The sequence below is a fragment of the Panulirus ornatus genome, chromosome 41 (genome assembly GCF_036320965.1).
Source record: "Panulirus ornatus isolate Po-2019 chromosome 41, ASM3632096v1, whole genome shotgun sequence".
Taxonomy (NCBI): domain Eukaryota; kingdom Metazoa; phylum Arthropoda; class Malacostraca; order Decapoda; family Palinuridae; genus Panulirus; species Panulirus ornatus.
The window spans coordinates 10,786,516-10,810,007 of NC_092264.1; the positions used below are offsets into that span (position 1 = coordinate 10,786,516).

The 23,492-nt window shown below is 39.5% G+C and overlaps 1 long non-coding RNA gene across 2 annotated transcripts in view; it reads left to right on the plus strand.

Moving 5' to 3' along the window:
- The window catches only part of LOC139761675 (uncharacterized), a 78,908-nt gene that overhangs the window by 27,396 nt on the left and 28,020 nt on the right, over positions 1 to 23,492 (plus strand). Inside the window, exon 1 of one of the 2 annotated variants that reach the window (XR_011715586.1) lies at positions 9,702 to 9,741. The exons of the other annotated variant lie outside the window; for it this stretch is intronic. This is a non-coding gene — a long non-coding RNA (uncharacterized lncRNA). Of the gene's footprint in view, positions 1 to 9,701; positions 9,742 to 23,492 lie in introns of those variants that run through there. 2 annotated transcript variants of the gene reach the window in all.

The following is a 23,492-nucleotide window of genomic DNA, read 5'->3' on the forward strand; positions in this document are numbered from 1 at the left end:
CTCTGTTAAAGCTTTTACTACCTCTTCTCTGTTTACTAAATCATTCTCCCTAACCCTCTCACTATGCACACCACCTCGACCAAAACACCCTATATCTGCCTCTCGATCATCAAACACATTCAGCAAACCTTCAAAATACTCACTCTACCTCCTTCTCACATCACCACTACTTGTTATCACCTCCCCATTAGCCTCCTTCACTGATGTTCTTATTTGTTCCCTTGTCTTACGCACTTTATTTACCTCCTGCCAAAAGATGTTTTTATTCTCCCTAAGATTTAATGATACTCTCTCACCGCAACTCTCATTTGCCCTCTTTTTCACCTCTTGCACGTTACTCTTGACCTCCTGCCTCTTTCTTTTATACATCTCCCACTCATTTGCATTTTTTCCCTGCAAAAATCGTCCAAATGCCTCTCTCTTCTCTTTCACTAATAATCTTACTTCTTCATCCCACCACTCACTACCCTTTCTAATCTGCCCACTTCCCACGCTTCTCATGCCACAAGCATCTTTTGCACAAGCCATCACTTCCCTAAATACATCCCATTCCTCCCCCACTCCCCTTACCTCCTTTGTTCTCACCTTCTTCAATTCTGTACTCAGTCTCTCCTGGTACTTCCTCACACACGTCTCCTTCCCAAGCTCACTTACTCTCACCACTCTCTTCACCCCAACATTCTCTCTTCTTTTCTGAAAACCCATACAAATCTTCACCTTCGCCTCCACAAGATAATGATCAAACATCCCTCCAATTGCACCTCCCGGCACATTTAATGCAAAAGTCTCTCTTTCGCGCGCCTATCAATTAACACATAATCCAATAACGCTCTCTGGCCATCTCTCCTACTTACATACGTGTACTTATGTATATCTCTCTTTTTAAACCAGTTATTCCCAATCACCAGTCCTTTTTCAGCACATAAATCTACAAGCTCTTCACCATTTCCATTTACAACACTGAACACCCCATGTACACCAATTGTTCCTTAACTGCCACATTACTCACCTTTGCATTCAAATCACCAATCACTATAGCCCGGTCTCGTGCATCAAAACTATTAACACACTCACTCAGCGGCTTCCAAAACACTTGCCTCTCATGATCATTCTTCTCATGCCCAGGTGCATATGCACTTATAATCACCCATCTCTCTCCATCCACTTTCAGTTTTACCCATATCACTCTAGAGTTTACTTTTTTACACTTTATCACATACTCCAACCACTCTTGTGTCAGGAATAGTGCTACTCCTTCCCTTGCTCTTGTCCTCTCACTAACCCCTAACTTTACTCCCAAGACATTTCCAAACCACTCTTCCCCTTTACCCTTGAGCTTCGTTTCACTCAGAGCCAAAACATCCATGTTCCTTTCCTCAAACATACTGCCTATCTATTCTTTTCTCATCTTGGTTACATCCACACGCATTTAGACACCGCAATCTGAGCCTTCGAGGAGGATGAGCACTCCTCGCGTGACTCCTTCTTCTGTTTCTCCTTTTAGAAAGTTAAGATACTACGAGGGGAGGGCTTCTAGCCGCCGCTCCCGTACCCTTTAGTCGCCTTCTACGACACGTGAGGAATGCGTGGGAAGTATTCTTTTTCCCCTATACCTAGGGATATATATATATATATATATATATATATATATATATATATATATATATATATATATATATATATATATATATATATATATATTCCTGTGAGTCCACGGGGGAAATGGACCATGATAAGTTCCCAAGTGCATTTTAGTGTAAAATCACATCATCGGGGAGACAAAAGAGAAAAATATAACAGTCAGTTGATATACAACGAAGTGACGTAGCTAGGACACCATTTGGTAAATATGCGATTGTCCAAGACAGACAACGAGCGTATAGAGTTAGAGTTAATAACTGAGATGGCATTACTCCAGTCAATACAATGATCATAGTTTTTAACATGATTAATCAAGGCATTTGATTCTTGTCCCGTTCTTCCGTTCTTATACTATATTCATGTTGCTTAAGTCTAACAGAAAGATCCTCGCCAGTCTGCCCAACATAAAACTTATCACAATTTCTATATGGCACTTTATAGATGCGCCCAGGAGAATTTTCTGGTGAATTCCTGATTAAGATATTCTTTATAGTATTATTATTGCTGAAGGCAACATTTACATGAAAGGATTTAAGGAACATGGAAGTAAAGTAAAATTATTATTAAAAGGGAGAACTAAAAGATTCTTGGTGTCAATGGGAGGTTTGGCCTCAACTCTATAAAATGATTTCTTTGCTAACTTAAGGGATTTGTCAATGAAAGATCTAGCGTACTTAACTTTAATCACGTTAAAAACTATGATCATTGTATTGACTGGAGTAATACTATCTCAGCTATTAACACTAACTCTATTACCACGAAATATCATTGAATCTTCCATTATGAAATACACAAAGAAATAAATCTTCATATTAATGATGGTCTATACAAATAAGATAACTTTATTGCTGATGAAATTTGTAAAATGATAAGTTTATTATACGCTCGTTGTCTGTCTTGGACAATCGTATATTCACCAAATGGCGTCCTAGCCACGTCTCTTCATTATATATGAACTGACCGTTATATTTTTCTCTTGTCTCTCCCCTGATGATGTTATTATTAACTAAAGAGCACTTGGGAATTTATCGTGCTTAATTTTCCCCGTAGACTCATAGGAATATACTTGATCACGTGTAGACTTGTGATCTTATATATATATATATATATATATATATATATATATATATATATATATATATATATATATATATATTTTTTTTTTTTTTTTTCTTTTTCTTTTAAACTATTTGCCATTTCCCGCGTTAGCGAGGTAGCGTTAAGAACAGAGGACTGGGCCTTTTTTGGAATATCCTCACCTGGCCCCCTCTGTTCCTTCTTTTGGAAAATTAAATAAAAAAAAATGAGAGGGGAGGATTTCCAGCCCCCCCGCTCCCTCCCCTTTTAGTCGCCTTCTACGACACGCAGGGAATACGTGGGAAGTATTCTTAATCCCCTATCCCCAGGGATAATATATATATATATATATATATATATATATATATATATATATATATATATATATATATATATATATATATATATATATATCCCTGGGGATAGGGGAGAAAGAATACTTCCCACGTATTCCCTGCGTGTCGTAGAAGGCGACTAAAAGGGGAGGGAGCGGGGGGCTGGAAATCCTCCCCTCTCGTTTTTTTTTTTTTTTTTATTTTCCAAACGAAGGAACAGAGAAGGGGGCCAGGTGAGGGTATTCCCTAAAAGGCCTAGTTCTCTGTTCTTAACGCTACCTCGCTAATGCGGGAAATGGCGAATAGTTTGAAAATATATATATATATATATATATATATATACGAATAAAGTGCATATGAGCGCGCACCTTCATAGAACATTCAAACCTCCAACAGCCAGGATCGAACCCGGGACTCCTGTGCCACACGCGAGAATCCTACCGCTAGGCTATCAGGCCCTGATCGCTCAAAATCTTTTTCACTTCGTCATTCCACCTTCAATTTGTTCTCCCACTTCTCGTTCCATCCAACTCTGACACATATATCCTCTTTATCAAACTTTCCTCACTCATTCTCTCCATATGTCCAAACGATTTCAATACGCCTTCTGCTCTCTCAACTACACCCTTTATATTACCACACATCTCTCTTAGCCTTTCATTACTTACTCGATCAAACCACCTCACACCACATATAGTCCTCAAACATTTCATTTCCAACACATCCATCTTCCTCCGTATATCCCTATCTATAGCCTATGCCTCGCATCCATATAACATTGTTGGAACTACTATTCCTTCAAACATACCCATTTTTGCTCTCCGAGATAACATTTTCTCCTTCCAAACATTCTTTATCGCTACTTGAACCTTCGCCGCTTACCCCACCCTATGACGCACTTCCGCTTCCATGGTTCCATCCGCCGCAAAGTCCACTCCCAGATATATAAAACACTTCACCTAAATTTTTTTCCATTCAAACTTATCTCCCAATTAACTTGTCCCTCAACCCTGCTGAACCTGATAACCTTGCTCTTATTCACATTTACTCTCAACTTTCTCCTTTCACACAATTTACCGAACTCCGTCACCAACCTCTGCATTTTCTCACCCGAATCAGCCACCACAACTGTATCAACAGCAAACAACAAATGACTCACTTCCCAAGCCCTCTCATCCCTAGCAGACTTCACACTCGCCCCTCTCTCCAAAACTCTTGCATCTACTTGCCTAACGACACCATCCATAAACAAAATAAACAATCATGGGGACATCACACATCCCTGCCGAAAACCAACATCCACTGGGAACCAATCACTTCCCTCTCTTCCTACTCGTACACATGCCTTACATCCTTGGTAAAAGCTTTTCACTGCTTCTATCAATTTCCCATACCTACACTCATAGAACATTCCACAAAGCATCTCTATTAACCCTATCATATGCCTTCTCCAGATAAATAGATGCTACATATGAATCCATCTGCTTTTCTAAGTATTTCTCACATATATTTTTCAAAGCAAACATATGACCCACGCATCCTCTACTATTTCTGAAACTACACTGCGCTGCCTAAATCTGATGCTCTTTACATGCTTTTACCCTTTCAATCAATATCCTTCTACATAGTTTCCCAGGAATACTCAACAAACTTATGTATCTGTACTTTGAACTCTCACCTTTATCACATTTGCCTTTGTACAATGGCATTATGCATGCATTCCTCCAATCGCCAGGCACTTTAACGTGATCCATATATACACTGAATATCCTTACCAATCGATACACAACACAGTCACCCCTTTTTTTTGATACATTCCATTGCAGTACCATCCAAACCCGCCGCCTTGCTGGCTTTCATCCTCCGCAAAGCTTTCACTACCTCTTCTCTGTTTACAAAACCATTCTCCCTGACCCTCTCACTTTGCACACCACCCCGACAAAAGCAAACGATGTCTGCCACTCAATCATCAAAAACAATCAAACCTTCAAATTTCTCACTTCATCTCCTTCTCGCTGAATCACTACTTGTTATTACCTGCCCACGCGCATGCTTCACCGATGTTCCCATTTGTGCTCTTGTCTTACGCACGTTATTTACACATGTATATACATACACGTCCACACACGCACATATATATACCTATACATCTCAACGTATACATATATATACACACACACAGACATACAAATATACACATGTACGTAATTCATACTGTCTGCCCTTATTCATCCCGTCGCCACCTCGCCACACACGAAATAACAACCCCCTCCCCCCGCATGTTCGCGAGGTAGTGCTAGGAAAAGACAACAAAGGCCACATTCGTTCACACTCAGTCTCTACCTGTCATGTATAGTGCACCGAAACCACACCTCCCTTTCCACATCCAGGCCCCACAGAACTTTCCATGATTTACCCCAGACGCTTCACATACCCTGGTTCAATTCATTAACAGCACGTCGACCCCGATATGCCACATCGTTCCAATTCACTCTATTCCTTGTACACCTTTCACCCTCCTGCATGTTCAGGCCCCGATCACTCAAAATCTTTTTCACTCCATCTTTCCACCTCCAATTTGGTCTCCCACTTCTCGTTCCCTCCACCTCTGACACATATATCCTCTTGGTCAATCTTTCCTCACTCATTCTCTCCATGTGACCAAACCATTTTAAAACACCCTCTTGTGCTCTCTCAACCACACTCCTTTTATCACCACACATCTCTAATGCCCTGTCATTACTTACTTGATCAAACCACCTCACACCACATATCGTTCTCAAACATCTCATTTCCAGCACACCCCCCCTCCGCACAACTCTATCTATAGCCCACGCCTCGCAACCATATAACATTGTTGGAACCACTATTCCTTCAAACATACTCATTTTTGCTTTCCAAGATATCGTTCTCGACTTCCACACATTCTTCAACGCTCCCACGCCTCGCAACCATATAACATTGTTGGAACCACTATTCCTTCAAACTTACCCATTTTTGCTTTCCAAGATATCATTCTCGACTTCTACACATTCTTCAACGCTCCCAAAGCTTTTGCCCCCTCCCCCACCCTATATATATATATATTCTCTCCACAAAATTCATAGCTGAAAGCAATAAATTATATTAATAAGTAGATTATCATATTGATGATACTACCATTCTTACAGTTTTGAGACACTCGGTGGTAATCCGGTCTCAAACCTACCTCTTTCAATATTTTCTAGTTCAGCTCATAAGTCTACATTTTTTTTACCTTCAAATTAAGCTACTTTGTAAATAGAAGGATTGTATCTTAGAATTTTTCAAGTGATTGCAACATTCCCAAATTCAATTTGTCTAATATCACATTGTCTGCATATTTTATGAAATTTGCATTTTCTTTAAATGACCAGAACCTCGTTAATCTTGAAGTGAATTACTAGATAGTTGAATCAGGGATAACCCAAAATTGCATTTGAAGGCCTTCAGTGTCTGTTTTTTCATAGATTATAAGATTATTCTGGTGTTTTTGTGGGTGAGAATTACCTATGTGCCATTATCAACATCACGGTAAAAAAAAGAAAAATTCTTTTCAAAGGCTTTTTTGTTATGAAACAGAACGTCCAATTTTTTTGCCAAACTCCTGTAAACTGGTGTCCAAATCATTTGATACGAGGAAAATTCGTAAGAAAAAAAAATCAGTGTACAAATCAACTCACCGTCATATAATTCTTCAAATAACTAGTTTTTCATTTGTCAGGAGCATACGTATTTCTTCTAGACATTCAACAAATCGTTTCATAACAGAACCTCGACTGACCCAAGGAAGATTGATACCTGTACATAAGTAGTCCTTTGTACACTGAGTTCATCTTGCTTAGTATATTCTAATATTTTTTTCTTAGCACGCGCAGAAATGGATATAGTTAGTTTTGTAACAAATTTCTTTACATCATGAAGTTTCTTAAAGCCAGCTTTTGCACATAAAGCTTACCAATGGATACCCAACATATTTTGTAAACACATCTGCAATAATTGCTTCAATTTCAACCATCATTTTTGTCGAGAAAACTATTTCTGACAGGTCAAGCTGTCTCTAAGTTCATTTACAACTTCCTTACATATTCTAGCTCCAATTTAGATAAAGTTACTAAGTTAACCAATTCTTTGTGTATTTTGTCACCCCTACAAAATCAAAAATAGTGGAGAGCTTAGTTGATAACACAACATTAGTAGTCTCCTCAAGATAAGTAAAATGGAACCTACATGATCCAATATCCTTTGTTATTCATTCCATTCTTGATATTCTACACTTTCCATTCAATAGAAAATCCTTAATGCGTTGAATAATATTTTCCTTTTCAGGAAAACTATTCAAAAGAAGACGAGGATATTTTACTAGTGGACGTATTGGCTGGGTAATGACTTTCTTCTAACACTTCTGTAAAACTCTTTAGGGTTTCTTTGCTGTTTTGAGCAATATACGTTTCATAATGACGTTCATTTAGTCGCATCACTCCTTACTTTCTCTTGGTTCAGCATTCTAAATTCAGCATTTTCGTAACTTATTCTTGTGACTTAGTTTTCCTCTGGATGATAATCGGGCCGAAGCCTTCTTTCACTATGTTCCAATATGATTAACTTGTGTGTTGCAGGGAGAGAGTCTTACACTTCCTGCCGTGTGGGTTAGGGAAGACTAGTGTAAGGAAATGTGATGTTTACCATAAGATGCCTTCTCTCATGTCTTATGATAAAAGGGTCTTTCAAGATGTACTGGTGATTTGTATGCATTATCAGTCAACAGGCGGTGAATTCAAGCAAGAAAATCTTAGATTATTAAACTTGTTTTCAAGAGAAAGTGAACAATGTAGCAGCATAAGTCATGAAAAGATATTATTGCCTTCACTAGTACTAGAAAGAAATACTTTGAAGAAGGTGGAGCGGCCCGAGGTATGAGATTCCCACTGTTATTCCAAATACCCAATCATGTACCATAAACATCCTTAGATTTATCTAGGGATATTATCTGGTCTGTTGACAACCTTATCTATGACATTGCTTTATTTTTTTTTTTTTTGGTTCTTTTAACTACATTTGCCTCTAAACCTCAGTGATGCTTTATGCTGTACACATATAACCCTGAAAGTATATTACTTAGAAAGGCCTTAGTGTGTGTGTGTGTGTGTGTGTGTGTGTGTGTGTGTGTGTGTGTGTGTGTGTGTGTATCTGTGCGTGTGTCTGTGTGTCTGTGTGTGTAATTACGTATTTGCCCTGTATGGTGAAGAAGTTTTACACTTGTGTTTATACTTTTATGTATGTATACGATTGTAAGATTCTCTTCCCGTACAGGACAAAAAGATAATTACATTTACCTCAACTTCAGTACGGGGAGGGAGTTGTATACTCGTGGGGCTCCATCCGTGTGTGTGTGTGTGTGTGTGTGTGTGTGTGTGTTTTATGATTTATCATTAGATAGTGTGGGCATGATAAGAGCACATACAAAGTTCTAGGAGAAGCGATTTTATGGTAAAAGATATATAAGCTCAACGTTTAGGACACTTCACTTATGACGCCTGTGTGGATACGTGTCAGTTAGGGAACGAACGTTGCATAACATGATGAGGCATTTTGATGGGGTGACGTGGGTCACAGTAGCCAGCATTAATGTAAGATTAGAAAGAAGAGAAGAGAGAAGATCGTGCTGGTCCGCCTCAGAATGAACTACATTTATCACTCACATGATGCCGCCGCATATCAACAAATGCTTTCTACCAACTTGTCAACAACGCCAAGGAACATAAGAAATGTAATCGACTATTACAACAGGGAAAACACCTGTTTTAACATTATCAATGTACTCGGGCACAACTCGAATACTATAGACAAATTAATTGTGTTCATCAGAGAAACAGAATTATTCAAGATAATATAAAGTGGTTTGTGGGTTGAGGTCTCTGTGGCGAGGTTCCTTGGGCCGGTCGTATGTGGGTGGACATGTCCACACATAAGACAGTCGGCCTGGAGGGAAAGCATTATCCACCGGGCAGTTGCGCTATTGGCTTGAGCCGGCGGACCTCCGAATAAATTATCATATTCCATGTGCATGACGTGGTGGAGGAGTATCTCTCGTCTGTCCTATCTCTTCACACTTTTCGGTAAAATGAAACTGCCGACCGGCGTGTCTCGCCACGTTGCCTCAATACCCACAAGATCTTTTCTTTTCATTGTCTTTTATCTTTATCATAATATCAAAATCATAATTTTTCTATTCATTCTAGTTTTTACATTTATATATTTCAGATAGATTTTTCGAATGATTACAAATCACATATTAGATAGTGTTGCAGACATGATGACCTTCCTTAGAGGTTGGTGGGCGTAAGACTCAACAACCAAGATAAAAATAGTCAAGTTACCGTCACTGTGGCTCAGCGGACTTGCATCCACAAATCGTACATTACGATACATTAAGTAAAGTTTTCATTCATTCTGCCCATCATGTATTAGGTATAAACTACTTAATAAATATATGTAAAAAACACCGTTCTCATTTTCAATACTTGATGGTTTGTCGTGATGGTGTTTAGTAATAACTTCGTACGTCAGGCAGTGGGTTAAAAACCGCAGGTATAAGAGGGAAACTTACTGCAGTTTAGTGAAAGCCGCCTGGGACTTCCGTGAACAAACATATATTCCTGAACTGAAGGTAATGGGTGGTAGAACCAAAGCAGTTGTTTACAAACACTTTATATACCATGTCTGACAGGCTTATGGGAGATTGCTATCTATGGTTGGCTTAGTGCCATTGTGGGGTTCACTTGCTATGGTTGGCTTAGCACCATGGTGGGGTTCACTTGCTATGGCTGGCTTTGTGCCATGGTGGGGTTCAAATGCTATAGTTGGCTTAGCATCATGGTGGGGTTCACTTGCCATGGTTGGCTTTGTGCCGCTTGGTTCACTTGCTATGGCTGGCGTAGTACCATGGTGGGGATTACTTGCTTTGCTTAGCTTAAGACCATGATGAGGTTCACTTACTGTAGTTGGCTTTGTACAATGGTGGGGTTCAATTGTTATGAATGGTTTAGCACCACGGTGGGGTTCAATTGCTATGACTGGCTTAGCACCATGATGGGGGTTCACTAGCCATTCGTGGCTTAGTACTTTGGTAAGGTTCCTTTGATGGGGTTCCATGATGGGGTTCACTTGCTATGGCTGGCTTAGCACCATGGTGGGGGTTCACTTATAAGGCTGACTTAGTATTATGGTGGGTTCACTTGTTATGGCTGTCTTAATACCATGCTTTCGTTCCATTGCTATGGTTGGCTTCGTACGATCGTGGGGTTCACTTGCTATGGTTAGTTTAGTGCAATGTTTAGGCTTATCTGTCATGGTTGGCTCTGTAGTATAGTGGAATTAACTTGCCACTGTTGGTTCAGTACCATTGTGGGGTTCACTTACCATGATGGGTTTCATTGGTTATGGCTGGCTTAACACCATGGTGGGGTTCACTTGCCATGGCTGGCTTTGTACCATGGTGGGGTTCACTTGCTATGGTTGGCTTAGTACTATAGTGGAATTAACTTGCCACTGTTGGTACAGTACCATTGTGGGGTTCCCTTACCATGGTTTGGTTACTATAAACTTGTAGTTCACTTACTATGGTCGGGTTTACGCCATGGTGGTGTCACTTACAATGGTTGGGTTTTTTTTTACCATGGCTGGGTTAGAATCACGATGGAGTGCACTTCATATCGTTAGGTTGATACCATAGTTGGCTTAATACCGCGATGAAGTTCATTAGATCTTGTTGGGCAAATATCGTGATGGGGTTCACTTTCTATGGTAGTGTTGCAACTTTGGTGAGGTTCACTTGGCATGGTAGGGTTAGTACCATGCTAGGATTCACTTGCCATAGTTACTTTAATACCATGATGAAGTCACTTGCCATTGTTGGGATTGTACCATGATGGAATTCACTTGCCATGATTAAGTTAGCATTATGGTGGAGTTCCCTTGCCATAGTTGGATAAGGAACTTGAAGGTGATGAATGGCCGTGGTTGGGTTAGTACGACGACGGTTTGAGGGTACCATAGTAGCGTTCACTTGCTATGGTTGTTCTAGTAGCATAGTAAAGTTTATTTGCTATGGTGAGCTTAGTACCATGGTAGGGTTCATTTCCATGGTTAGTTTAGTACCATAAAACAGGTCACTCGCAATGGCTGGGTTTGTACTTTGAAGGGCTTCACTTTTGTGGTTGGCTTAATATTATAGGTTGGTTTAGTAACATGTAACATGTAGGGGATGATTGGCCTTGGAGTTCGCTTTCTTTCCCTGATCGGGATAATACCATATTAGATTGGTACAACGGTGGAGTTCATTTGCCATGGTGAGGTACACTCGCTCTGACTGATATATTGCAATAGTGGAATTCACTTATCAAGGTTTTCTGAACACAACGGTGGGGATTATCGTATTATTTTTTGCTAGCGCCACGGCGGAATTTCCATGGATTGGTTGGTTTGGTACCAAGACTGGGTTCAATTGTTGAGGTGTAATTTACATCAATATATATATATATATATATATATATATATATATATATATATATATATATATATATATATATATATATATTTTTTTTTTTTATACTTTGTCGCTGTCTCCCGCGTTTGCGAGGTAGCGCAAGGAAACAGACGAAAGAAATGGCCCAACCCCCCCATACACATGTACATACACACGTCCACACACACAAATATACATACCTACACAGCTTTCCATGGTTTACCCCGGACGCTTCACATGCCTTGATTCAATCCACTGACAGCACGTCAACCCCTGTATACCACATCGCTCCAATTCACTCTATTCCTTGCCCTCCTTTCACCCTCCTGCATGTTCAGGCCCCGATCACACAAAATCTTTTTCACTCCATCTTTCCACCTCCAATTTGGTCTCCCTCTTCTCCTCGTTCCCTCCACCTCCGACACATATATCCTCTTGGTCAATCTTTCCTCACTCATTCTCTCCATGTGCCCAAACCATTTTAAAACACCCTCTTCTGCTCTCTCAACCACGCTCTTTTTATTTCCACACATCTCTCTTACCCTTACGTTACTTACTCGATCAAACCACCTCACACCACACATTATCCTCAAACATCTCATTTCCAGCACATCCATCCTCCTGCGCACAACTCTATCCATAGCCCACGCCTCGCAACCATACAACATTGTTGGAACTACTATTCCTTCAAACATACCCATTTTTGCTTTCCGGGATAATGTTCTCGACTTCCACACATTTTTCAAGGCTCCCAAAATTTTCGCCCCCTCCCCCACCCTATGATCCACTTCCGCTTCCATGGTTCCATCCGCTGACAGATCCACTCCCAGATATCTAAAACACTTCACTTCCTCCAGTTTTTCACCATACAAACTCACCTCCCAATTGACTTGACCCTCAACCCTACTGTACCTAATAACCTTGCTCTTATTCACATTTACTCTTAACTTTCTTCTTCCACACACTTTACCAAACTCAGTCACCAGCTTCTGCAGTTTCTCACATGAATCCGCCACCAGCGCTGTATCATCAGCGAACAACAACTGACTCACTTCCCAAGCTCTCTCATCCCCAACAGACTTCATACTTGCCCCTCTTTCCAAGACTCTTGCATTTACCTCCCTAACAACCCCATCCATAAACAAATTAAACAACCATGGAGACATCACACACCCCTGCCGCAAACCTACATTCACTGAGAACCAATCACTTTATATATATATATATATATATATGTATATATATATATATATATATATACATATATTTTTTTTTTTTTTTTCATACTATTCGCTATTTCCCGCGATAGCGAGGTAGCGTTAAGAACAGAGGACTGGGCCTTTGAGGGAATATCCTCACCTGGACCTCTTCTCTGTTCCTTCTTTTGGAAAAAAAAAAAAAAAAAAAAAAAAAAAACGAGAGGGGAGGATTTCCAGCCCCCCGCTCCCTTCCCTTTTAGTCGCCTTCTATGACACGCAGGGAATACGTGGGAAGTATTCTTTCTCCCCTATCCCCAGGGAATATATTAAGCATATGGATGGGGTTGTTAGGGAGGTAAATGCAAGAGTTTTGGAAAGAGGGGCAAGTATGAAGTCTGTTGGGGATGAGAGAGCTTGGGAAGTGAGTCAGTCGTTGTTCGCTGATGATACAGCGCTGGTGGCTGATTCATGTGAGAAACTGCAGAAGCTGGTGACCGAGTTTGGTAAAGTGTGTGGAAGAAGAAAGTTAAGAGTAAATGTGAATAAGAGCAAGGTTATTAGGTACAGTAGGGTTGAGGGTCAAGTCAATTGGGAGGTGAGTTTGAATGGAGAAAAACTGGAGGAAGTGAAGTGTTTTAGATATCTTGGAGTGGATCTGGCAGCGGATGGAACCATGGAAGTGGAAGTGGATCATAGGGTGGGGGAGGGGGCGAAAATTCTGGGGGCCTTGAAGAATGTGTGGAAGTCGAGAACATTATCTCGGAAAGCAAAAATGGGTATGTTTGAAGGAATAGTGGTTCCAACAATGTTGTATGGTTGCGAGGCGTGGGCTATGGATAGAGTTGTGCGCAGGAGGATGGATGTGCTGGAAATGAGATGTTTGAGGACAATGTGTGGTGTGAGGTGGTTTGATCGAGTGAGTAACATAAGGGTAAGAGAGATGTGTGGAAATAAAAAGAGCGTGGTTGAGAGAGCAGAAGAGGGTGTTTTGAAGTGGTTTGGGCACATGGAGAGGATGAGTGAGGAAAGATTGACCAAGAGGATATATGTGTCGGAGGTGGAGGGAACAAGGAGAAGAGGGAGACCAAATTGGAGGTGGAAAGATGGAGTGAAAAAGATTTTGTGTGATCGGGGCCTGAACATGCAGGAGGGTGAAAGGAGGGCAAGGAATAGAGTGAATTGGAGCGATGTGGTATACCGGGGTTGACGTGCTGTCAGTGAATTGAATCAAGGCATGTGAAGCGTCTGGGGTAAGCCATGGAAAGCTGTGTAGGTATGTATATTTGCGTGTGTGGACGTATGTATATACATGTGTATGGGGGGGGTTGGGCCATTTCTTTCGTCTGTTTCCTTGCGCTACCTCGCAAACGCGGGAGACAGCGACAAAGTATAAAAAAAAAATATATATATATATATATATATATATATATATATATATATATATATATATATATATATATATATATATATATAACAAAGATGAGCAAAGAAAGACTGACTAAGAGGATCTTAATATTAAAAGTAGATGAAACAAATGGGAATAGGGAGACCTAGAAGGAGATGAAAGGAATGACTGAAGGAGGCTTTGGGGTACTGGGGCCTAAACATTCAGGAAAATGAAGGGCATGCATAGGATAGAATGAACTGGATTCATGTGAAATATAGGATCAACAAGATGGTAATGGACTGATCCAGAGCATATGAAGCAATCTAAAAGACCTGGTTGTGGATGGTAAGTGCTGGTTTCAGTAAATCATACTTGACAGCTGGAGAGTGGAGATGTGTAAGTGAGGCCAGTATTATCACATTCCTGATGTTTCCTATACAAAGTTGGAAAAAGCAATTACATATGAAAAAAAAATCTAAAATGTTATTATCTACTAAAAAACTCTTTACATTTGTATGTTGTTATTAAGGTACTGAATGGTAGAAGAAGCTGAATCCCCACAACAACTTGCTTTCTGAGTACTGTGTCCAAGAGCATTAACAAAGATTGATGTTGATCCACGGCGTTTTCGGTCTTCCTCACTAGCAGTTCCAAGATGAGAGGATGAACTTTTACTACTTTCCATTTTCTGATCTTGGTAGTGTGGCACTATCATGTTCAATGCAATATGTTTACTTTCATTTGTGCAGTCTTGTTCACTCTGTGCATCTTGAATGACAGGTCCAGGTGCTACTTCTACTCCTCGACGATGAGACTCACTACCAGTAAATCCATATATATATATATATATATATATATATATATATATATATATATATATATATATATATATATATATATATATATATATCATAGAACATACAAGCCTCCAACAACCAGGATCGAACCCGGGACCCCTGTGCAAGCGGCGGGAATGCTAATGGCCCATAGTCTATCGGTTAGCATTCCCGCCTCTTGTACAGGGGTCCCGGGTTCGATCCTGGCTGTTGGAGGTTTGTATGTTCTATGAAAGTGCGCGTTTCTATGCACAATATATATATATATATATATATATATATATATATATATATATATATATATATATTTCCCTGGGGATAGGGGAGAAAGAATACTTCCCACGTATTCCCTGCGTGTCGTAGAAGGCGACTAAAAGGGGAGGGAGCGGGGGGCTGGAAATCCTCCCCTCTCGTTTTTTTTTAATTTTCCAAAAGAAGGAACAGAGAATTGGGCCAGGTGAGGGTATTCCCTCAAAGGCCCAGTCCTCTGTTCTTAACGCTACCTCGCTAATGCGGGAAATGGCGAATAGTTTGAAAGAAAGAAAGAAAGATATATATATATATTCCTATGAGGCCACGGGGAAAATGAAACACGATAAGTTCCCAGTTGCACTTTGTGTAATAATCACATCATCAGGAGAGACACAAGAGAGATATATAGCAGTCAGTTTAGAGGAGACGTAGCTACGACGCCATTTGGTAAACATGTGCACTCCAGAGTTCTTGACTTTATCAAGATTAGCATCAAGGATACGGACTTTGAGCGACATCCTGCGGCCCATTTTGCCGTAGTTCTTAAACGAAGTCTCAAACAGTTCCATATAGTTTTCGGGCTTTCGATTGCACAGGATGCCCTGAACCACTGCGGCAATGCTCTACCAAGTGCTTTCTCCTTTCTAGTGAGCCTCTTGGGGAATTCCTTGCACTCAAGGATCTTCTTTAACTGCGTTCTGGCGAAGACATCGGCTTTGACCTATGCCTCAGAGAGCTTAGGGAAGAAGTCTTGAAGGTACTTGAAGGCTGCAGACTCCTCATCTAGAAATGGACAACTTGATCCATAAGGCCTAATTCTATGTGCGGTGGTGGCATCACCACATTGCTGGGGTCCACCAGTGGCGCCAACGTAACGTTAATCATTCCTACAGAGAATTCCGTCAGAAGTGGCTAGTCCCGGCTGTGGTAGTGCGCCGGAGTGCCCCTGTTATCCCAAAAGCAAAGCTAGCAGGAAAACTTGGTAAAACTGTCTTGGAGGCCCATTAGGAATACCACCATTTTGAAGTCTCCAATAACTCGTCATACTTCAAGGCGACTAAAAAGGTCTTTACACATTACATTGTTCGAGGTGCACCAAGTCAGCCAGGGGAAGAGACGGGGGCTTGTTCCCGTTATGGGGCAGCAGGGACTTGAGGCCTCTGGATGAGATGTCAATAAAGAGACGCCACTCCTTCGAGTAACAAGCGATTCCGATTTCCTCGAACAGACGGTTTACATTGTGGCACAAGCAGAGCCCATCTTGACGGATGAAGAGGCTGGAGAAAACTAGGTGACGCTTCCTTTGATATGCGATTTACACACTTTCATCCAACAAGTTCCACTGCTTGAGCCTGGACGTCAAAAGCTCGGTACTGAACTTTGTGAGACCAAGATCCATGATCGAGTCGTTGAGGTCTTTTTCACTGGGGTGGTATGGGTTTCCCTCCTCAGCTGCAACTCTGAAATTGTGATCTGGATCTAAAAGGTCTTCCTCCTCCTCTGCCTTCTATTCATATTACTCGAAAATTTTAGTAAGTTCTATATCAGTTTCTCTGCAGTGAATATATCTAGACTATTCTCAATAAATAGGTAAATTTCAAAATATCTCTGTCCTGTTCACAAAAAACCAAAGTTTCAAGTAAATGATAGCCATTTTCTATACTTTGTAGATATAATCAATTGAAAAGAATAAAACTTTCTATCCAGGAACACACAAAAAAATGAAAATTTGTTACGCAGTTCAATGAATTAATAATGGAACAACAAAATTGTCGAGTGACACATTTCGTTAGTACTTGCTTCGCATAAACACACTTGGATTAACTCTTAGGCCTCAACTAAATTCTTTTATTAGTAAAACACTAAAGAGTGTGAATTTGATCTGCCTTTGTATTCATTAGATTTGACTAAAGGCCTACAGAGAGCCTTCATTAGCAAGAAAACCTTGCCTAGATGACTGTCATGTAATAACCATACGTTTCTTAATTTACGTGTCTCAACTAGCAGTTTGTATCAGTAAAACACTAGGACATGTGAATTTGATCTGTGTTTGTAATCAGTGAATTCGAGCAAAGTCCAGTTAGACAGCATTCATTTATCCGGGTAGTATGTAGGTGCTCCACAGATTCTTTGGATGAATCAAGATCGATCATGGTAGTGAATGACATTGACGTAGTTCAACAGAATGACCGTAGGTCTTCCCATTAGCTTCTCCATCGTCTTATTTCCTGAGATATTATGTTCTGTTCTGTATAGATTACTCGTATCCTTATCCATTATAACCTTAAATGCTTAGTGAATTTTTCTTATGATTTATATTACTTAAACAGTCTATGAGTGAGGTGTATAATCACGATTGGTTAATGAGGATGAATTACCCATTCTTTCTCCTCAAGTGAGGATGCGCGCTATTGTTAAGAGGAAGAATTCCAGCTTCAGATATGTGTTGGAAACTGTATTCACTTTTTTGTATATAAGACAAGAGGGTCTGATATGCGTCCAGTCTGGAAGGTAGGATGAGGGAGTTCGTAACGGATGTACAGAACAACGAAGGAAATTAATGGCTAAGTGATGGGGCCTCAGAGCCACTTCCACTAAGGTAGGCAGGAGGGGAACTGATGGAGGGAACGGAGAAAGGAAGGCAGGGTATAGGTGGGTATTGTGGCTTCACAGCGGCTTCTCATCAAGCAGGCTGGAGGGACTGTTGCAGGGAAGAGGCAGGTAGAGGCATGATAGGAGTGGGTTACGACACCACATTGTTTGTCGAATATGAAATGGAACTGACCTTCATAAAGAAGAAACTGCTTAGCCTAAATGAGCATAAGCCTAATTGAGCATAAGCATTATTAACAGTTCAATACTAGTTCAGTAGGCTCTACAGGTTTTATATCTTGAAAGAGTGCAATATTTCAAGCATGTTTTTGTTAGAGCATTTTGGCTCCAAAAATCGATGATAATATTCTAGGGGTAAAATAAAAGTATACTACATAGTCTTCATATGATAAAAAAAAAAATGTATGAATAATATGAATGTGTATTTGATATATTTCATTTTTGTGTACAAGTGATGAAAATCAATAGAAACTCGTTGATCTAACTAATGAGTCACTTATGATATTGATGTTCATTTATAGTAAGTACTTTTCTTGTTTATATAATCAACTGACCTTCGTCTTATGCCCATCAGTCAGTGTGGCTCTGCCAACCGCTACATCATCTGCTCACAGATATATCCACCCATATCTCCTCCCACCTTGATATTTGACTTTTATTGAACTGGCTGTCCCCAAATGTGCTTGTTCCTCTGTTGCTAAGTAAATAAATTGATTGTTTCGCTTTCATCTGGGACCGATCAGTTACCTACGAATGAAATTGATTTGTTTTGGGTATTCAGTGTTATGACTATTTAAGCTGGTAATTGAAAACCAACTGGATGCACTGAAATTTAACATAAGACAAGGGTCTAGGACCAGACGTGCAATATGAACCTGGAATTCCCTTGTATATATAATGAAAGACTATTAGTCATTTACAGACCATGCAGACTCGTTGCAGAAGCATGGCCATTCATTAAACTTTCTGATTTTAACGTACAAACAAACATACAAGTTTCTGAAAGTCTGTTTTCAAAGATATCATCACCGACTTTGACATCTATTGATAATCATAGAGGTTGTCTGTTTTGAGGGGCTCTAGGCCTATTGACTGCCAGTGTCATTAAGGCTATTAACATTAGGTTGCTGTCACCAATCAGAAAATCGTGAACATCCACCTCTGGGGTTGAAGATAATGTTAAGTCTATATACCCTTTCTATGTTAATATGGCCGGGGATTTTTAACTTAGATATGCCATGGGTTTGATTTTTGTTTGACTATATAAGTTTATATACATCTACCTCCTTTCATGAGAAGCTTTTTATTACCTATGGTGTACAACAAATAGAACTCAAGAGCACAATCCCATATCTTATATATATATTCAAGTGCTTTTGTTCATGTACCTTCTAAGAGAGTGTTTTGGAGGCTGTGCCACACAGCATGGAAGAAATTTCATGTATGTGGATTGGTACTGTGGGTGATACGAACTTGATACCTTCCTTTTGTGTTATATTATACTCCTTTAATATGTTCTTGAACATTCCTGAAGTGAAATTTCTTCGCTGGTCTGACTGTATAATTTCAGACATACCCAACCAGGAGAAATGTTTCACTAACTTTCTTACAATATTTTTAGAATGTATGCTACGCAATGGTACTACTGCTGGAAATCTGGTAGATGCACACAATATTGTCAATAAATGCTGATTTCCTTTACGTGTTTTTGGTAGAGGACCTACACAATCAATTATAGTTTTGCTAAATGGTTTAGAAAAAGCAGGAATTGGCTGCAGAGGTACTAGCTGTATAGTCTGGTTGGGTTTATCTACTCCATGACATAATTCACAAGCCTTAATACTGGGACACATCTTTCTTTTTATTTGGCCCAAAAATGAGTGCGTAATCTATCATTTGACTTCCCAACTACCAATTTCCAGACAAACAAGAACTATGAGATAAAGCAATGTCATGTACCTTATAATTCTTTGGAATTACAATCTGCTTTCTGACTTCCAGTGATCAAATGCTGGAACATGAGCAGACCTGCACTTTCTCATTAACACACCATTTTGTACATAAAGTCCAACTGACACATCACTTTCATTCCTATTTCTAGCAGCTTCACTCCAACGTTCTTTCAAACTCTCATCACCCTTCTGTAACTTTTTTTTAACTCTTCCTTGCGCACAACACAATCTGGAAATACATCAATTTTCAATTTCATAGTGCTCTTCTCATTTCTAAATTCCACCGTATTATCTTTAATTTCATACTCTTCCTGAAACAGTTCACCTACATCATATTCAACTTCATATTCACTGACCTGGTCACAGCACAAGTTGGATAAACAATTACACTTCACTGTGTGGAAGGCGAGAACATTATCTCGGAAAACAAAAATGGGTATATTTGAAGGAATACAACAATGTTATATCGGTGTGAGGCGTGGGCTATAGATAGGGTTGTGCGAAGAAGGATGGATGTGTTGGAAATGAGATGTTTGAGGACAATATGTGGTGTGAGGTGGTTTGATCGAGTAAGTAATGAAAGGGTAAGAGAGAAGTGTGGTAATAAAATGAGTGTGGTTGAGAGAGTACAAGAGGGTGTTTTGAAATGGTTTGGCCACATGGAGAGAATGAGTGAGGAAAGATTGACAAAGAGGATATATGTGTCAGAGGTGGAGCAAAGTGGAGGTGGAAGGATGGAGTAAAAAAGATTTTGAGCGATGGGGGCCTGAACATGCAGGAGGGTGAAAGGTGTGCAAGGTTTAGAGTGAATTGGAACGATGTGGTATACCGGGGTGGACGTGCTGTCAATGGATTGAACCAGGGCATGTGAAGCGTCTGGGGTAAACCATGGAAGTTTTGTTGGGCCTGGATGTGGAAAGGGAGCTGTGGTTTCAATGCATTATACATGACAGCTAGAGTGTGAGCGAATGTGGCCTTTGTTGTCTTTTCCTAGCGCTACCTTGCGCCTGTGAGGGGGGGATGGGGTTGTCATTTCATGTGTGGTGGGGTGGCGATGGGAATGAATAAAGGCAGGTAGTATGAATTATGTACATGTGTATATATGTATATATCTGTGTTTGTATATATATGTATAAGCTGAAATGTATAGGTATGTATATGTGCGTGTGTGGACGTGTATGTATATACATGTGTATGTGGGTGGGTTGGGCCATTCTTTAGTCTGTTTGCTTGCGCTACCTCACTAACGCGGGAGACAGCGACAAATCATAATAAATGAATACATAAATAAATAACTTCACTGTACATTACTATCAGTCTGATTCTTTACATTTTCATCTGTCATGTGGTTCACCTTTAAAATAGTATGTAAATAGCATGTAAATAGTATGTAAATAGTATGTAAATCAAATGGATTACAGCTCGTAATATGCTGTGGGACTAATTTGTCAGTCAAATCATTCCCCAATAGCGCCGCAAGTACTCCAGGCATAGGAAATTCCTCACAAATCCCAACTTTTACATGGCCACTCACAAATGCACTCTCCAGATTCATATAATGTATTGGGGCAGTTATCCTTAACTTTAACCCTTATACGCTTATTTTTCCCTAGGGTAAGACTCCTTTGTCCACTCTAAAATATCTCTCAGAGGTAAACTTTGATTTGCTCCAGTATCTATCAATATTATTTTTTTTATTCTCAAGACTACCCTTGATTCCAACCTCTGCTTCAGTAATATATGGATCATAATTCACAGATTTTGGTTTATTCGCATTATATCAATTACTTCTTACCTCACTAAAATCCTATGTCTTTCCCCAAGCAACAGTTAATCCTATAGTCTTTGGGTATTATTGACATTGATATTTAGCATGACCAAATTCTCCACATCCCAAGCATTTCATTAATGGTCTCCCCTGCCCACTAACATAAAGGTTAGGACTAAACTGAAGTCCTGATACCTGTATTTTGTTTGTCTTTGGAATCTATTCTCTATTTTGTGACTCATAATTAGGTGAACCTTCCTTTGTTTGTCTTTGGAATCTATTCTCTATTTTGTGACTCATAATTAGGTGAACCTTCCTTTGTTTGTCTTTGGAATCTATTCTCTATTTTGTGACTCATAATTAGGTGAACCTTCCTTTGTTTGTCTTTGGAATCTATTCTCTATTTTGTGACTCATAATTAGGTGAACCTTCCTTTGTTTGTCTTTGGAATCTATTCTCTATTTTGTGACTCATAATTAGGTGAACCTTCCTTTGTTTGTCTTTGGAATCTATTCTCTATTTTGTGACTCATAATTAGGTGAACCTTCCTTTGTTTGTCTTTGGAATCTATTCTCTATTTTGTGACTCATAATTAGGTGAACCTTCCTTTGTTTGTCTTTGGAATCTATTCTCTATTTTGTGACTCATAATTAGGTGAACCTTCCTTTGTTTGTCTTTGGAATCTATTCTCTATTTTGTGACTCATAATTAGGTGAACCTTCCTTTGTTTGTCTTTGGAATCTATTCTCTATTTTGTGACTCATAATTAGGTGAACCTTCCTTTGTTTGTCTTTGGAATCTATTCTCTATTTTGTGACTCATAATTAGGTGAACCTTCCTTTGTTTGTCTTTGGAATCTATTCTCTATTTTGTGACTCATAGTTAGGTGAACCTTCCTTTGTTTGTCTTTGGAATCTATTCCCTATTTTGTGACTCATAATTAGGTGAACCTTCCTTTGTTTGTCTTTGGAATCTATTCTCTATTTTGTGACTCATAATTAGGTGAACCTTCCTTTGTTTGTCTTTGGAATCTATTCTCTACTTTATTTTGTGACTCATAATTAGGTGAACCTTCCACAAAATAATGTTGACTAGGCTATTTAACATTTGAATAGTTTAGATATATATACGGTTTATCATAGTTCTGTCTTATCACACTTTGTTTATTTGATATTTCTCCCTTACAATATTTTCGAGCTAATTCTAACTAGACAGCCATCCTAGCTGCTTCCATCACATTTTTCACTCTACTGTTACATATCTCATATTTCAGGTTGTACACCACTGTTCCAACAGGATTATTCATTTCATTTCTTCCCTTGTCTCTGCTTCCTCAGATACGCCACCTATCGAATATCATTCCACACTCTCCAGCTATCTCAAGGTGAGTTCGTCCACTAATTTTTTTGACGTCCCTAAACCTTCTCCTGTACGCCTCTGCATTCAATTAAGCAGTTTTCAGTACTGCTTCCTTAACAGCCTTAAGATATACTGATTTCAGTATACTAAGATATGCAGAAGACCCTCTAGCCTTACGCTTAAATCTACTCAGCTCCATCATAACTCAGTCAATTTCATCCCATTCTTTGACAGCTGCAAGTTTTTCAAATTGCATAAAGAAGTCCTCAACTTCTTCTATAAACTCTGGCAAGTTACTTACTACCTCTTTTTATGCCTAAATTCTCTTTTTCTGTCTGTATTCTTTCTTTTGCCTGTATTCTCTCTTTTTCTACCACTATTTCACTTATCTGTCCTTCATCATCACCACTAGTTTCAACATCTTCAGATTCCTTCATTATTGATAAGGACACAAAATGATCAATTAATTCTCTCTGCATATCACTTTTGACATGTGTTCTTAGAGAAATTCCATGATTAGCTGCCATA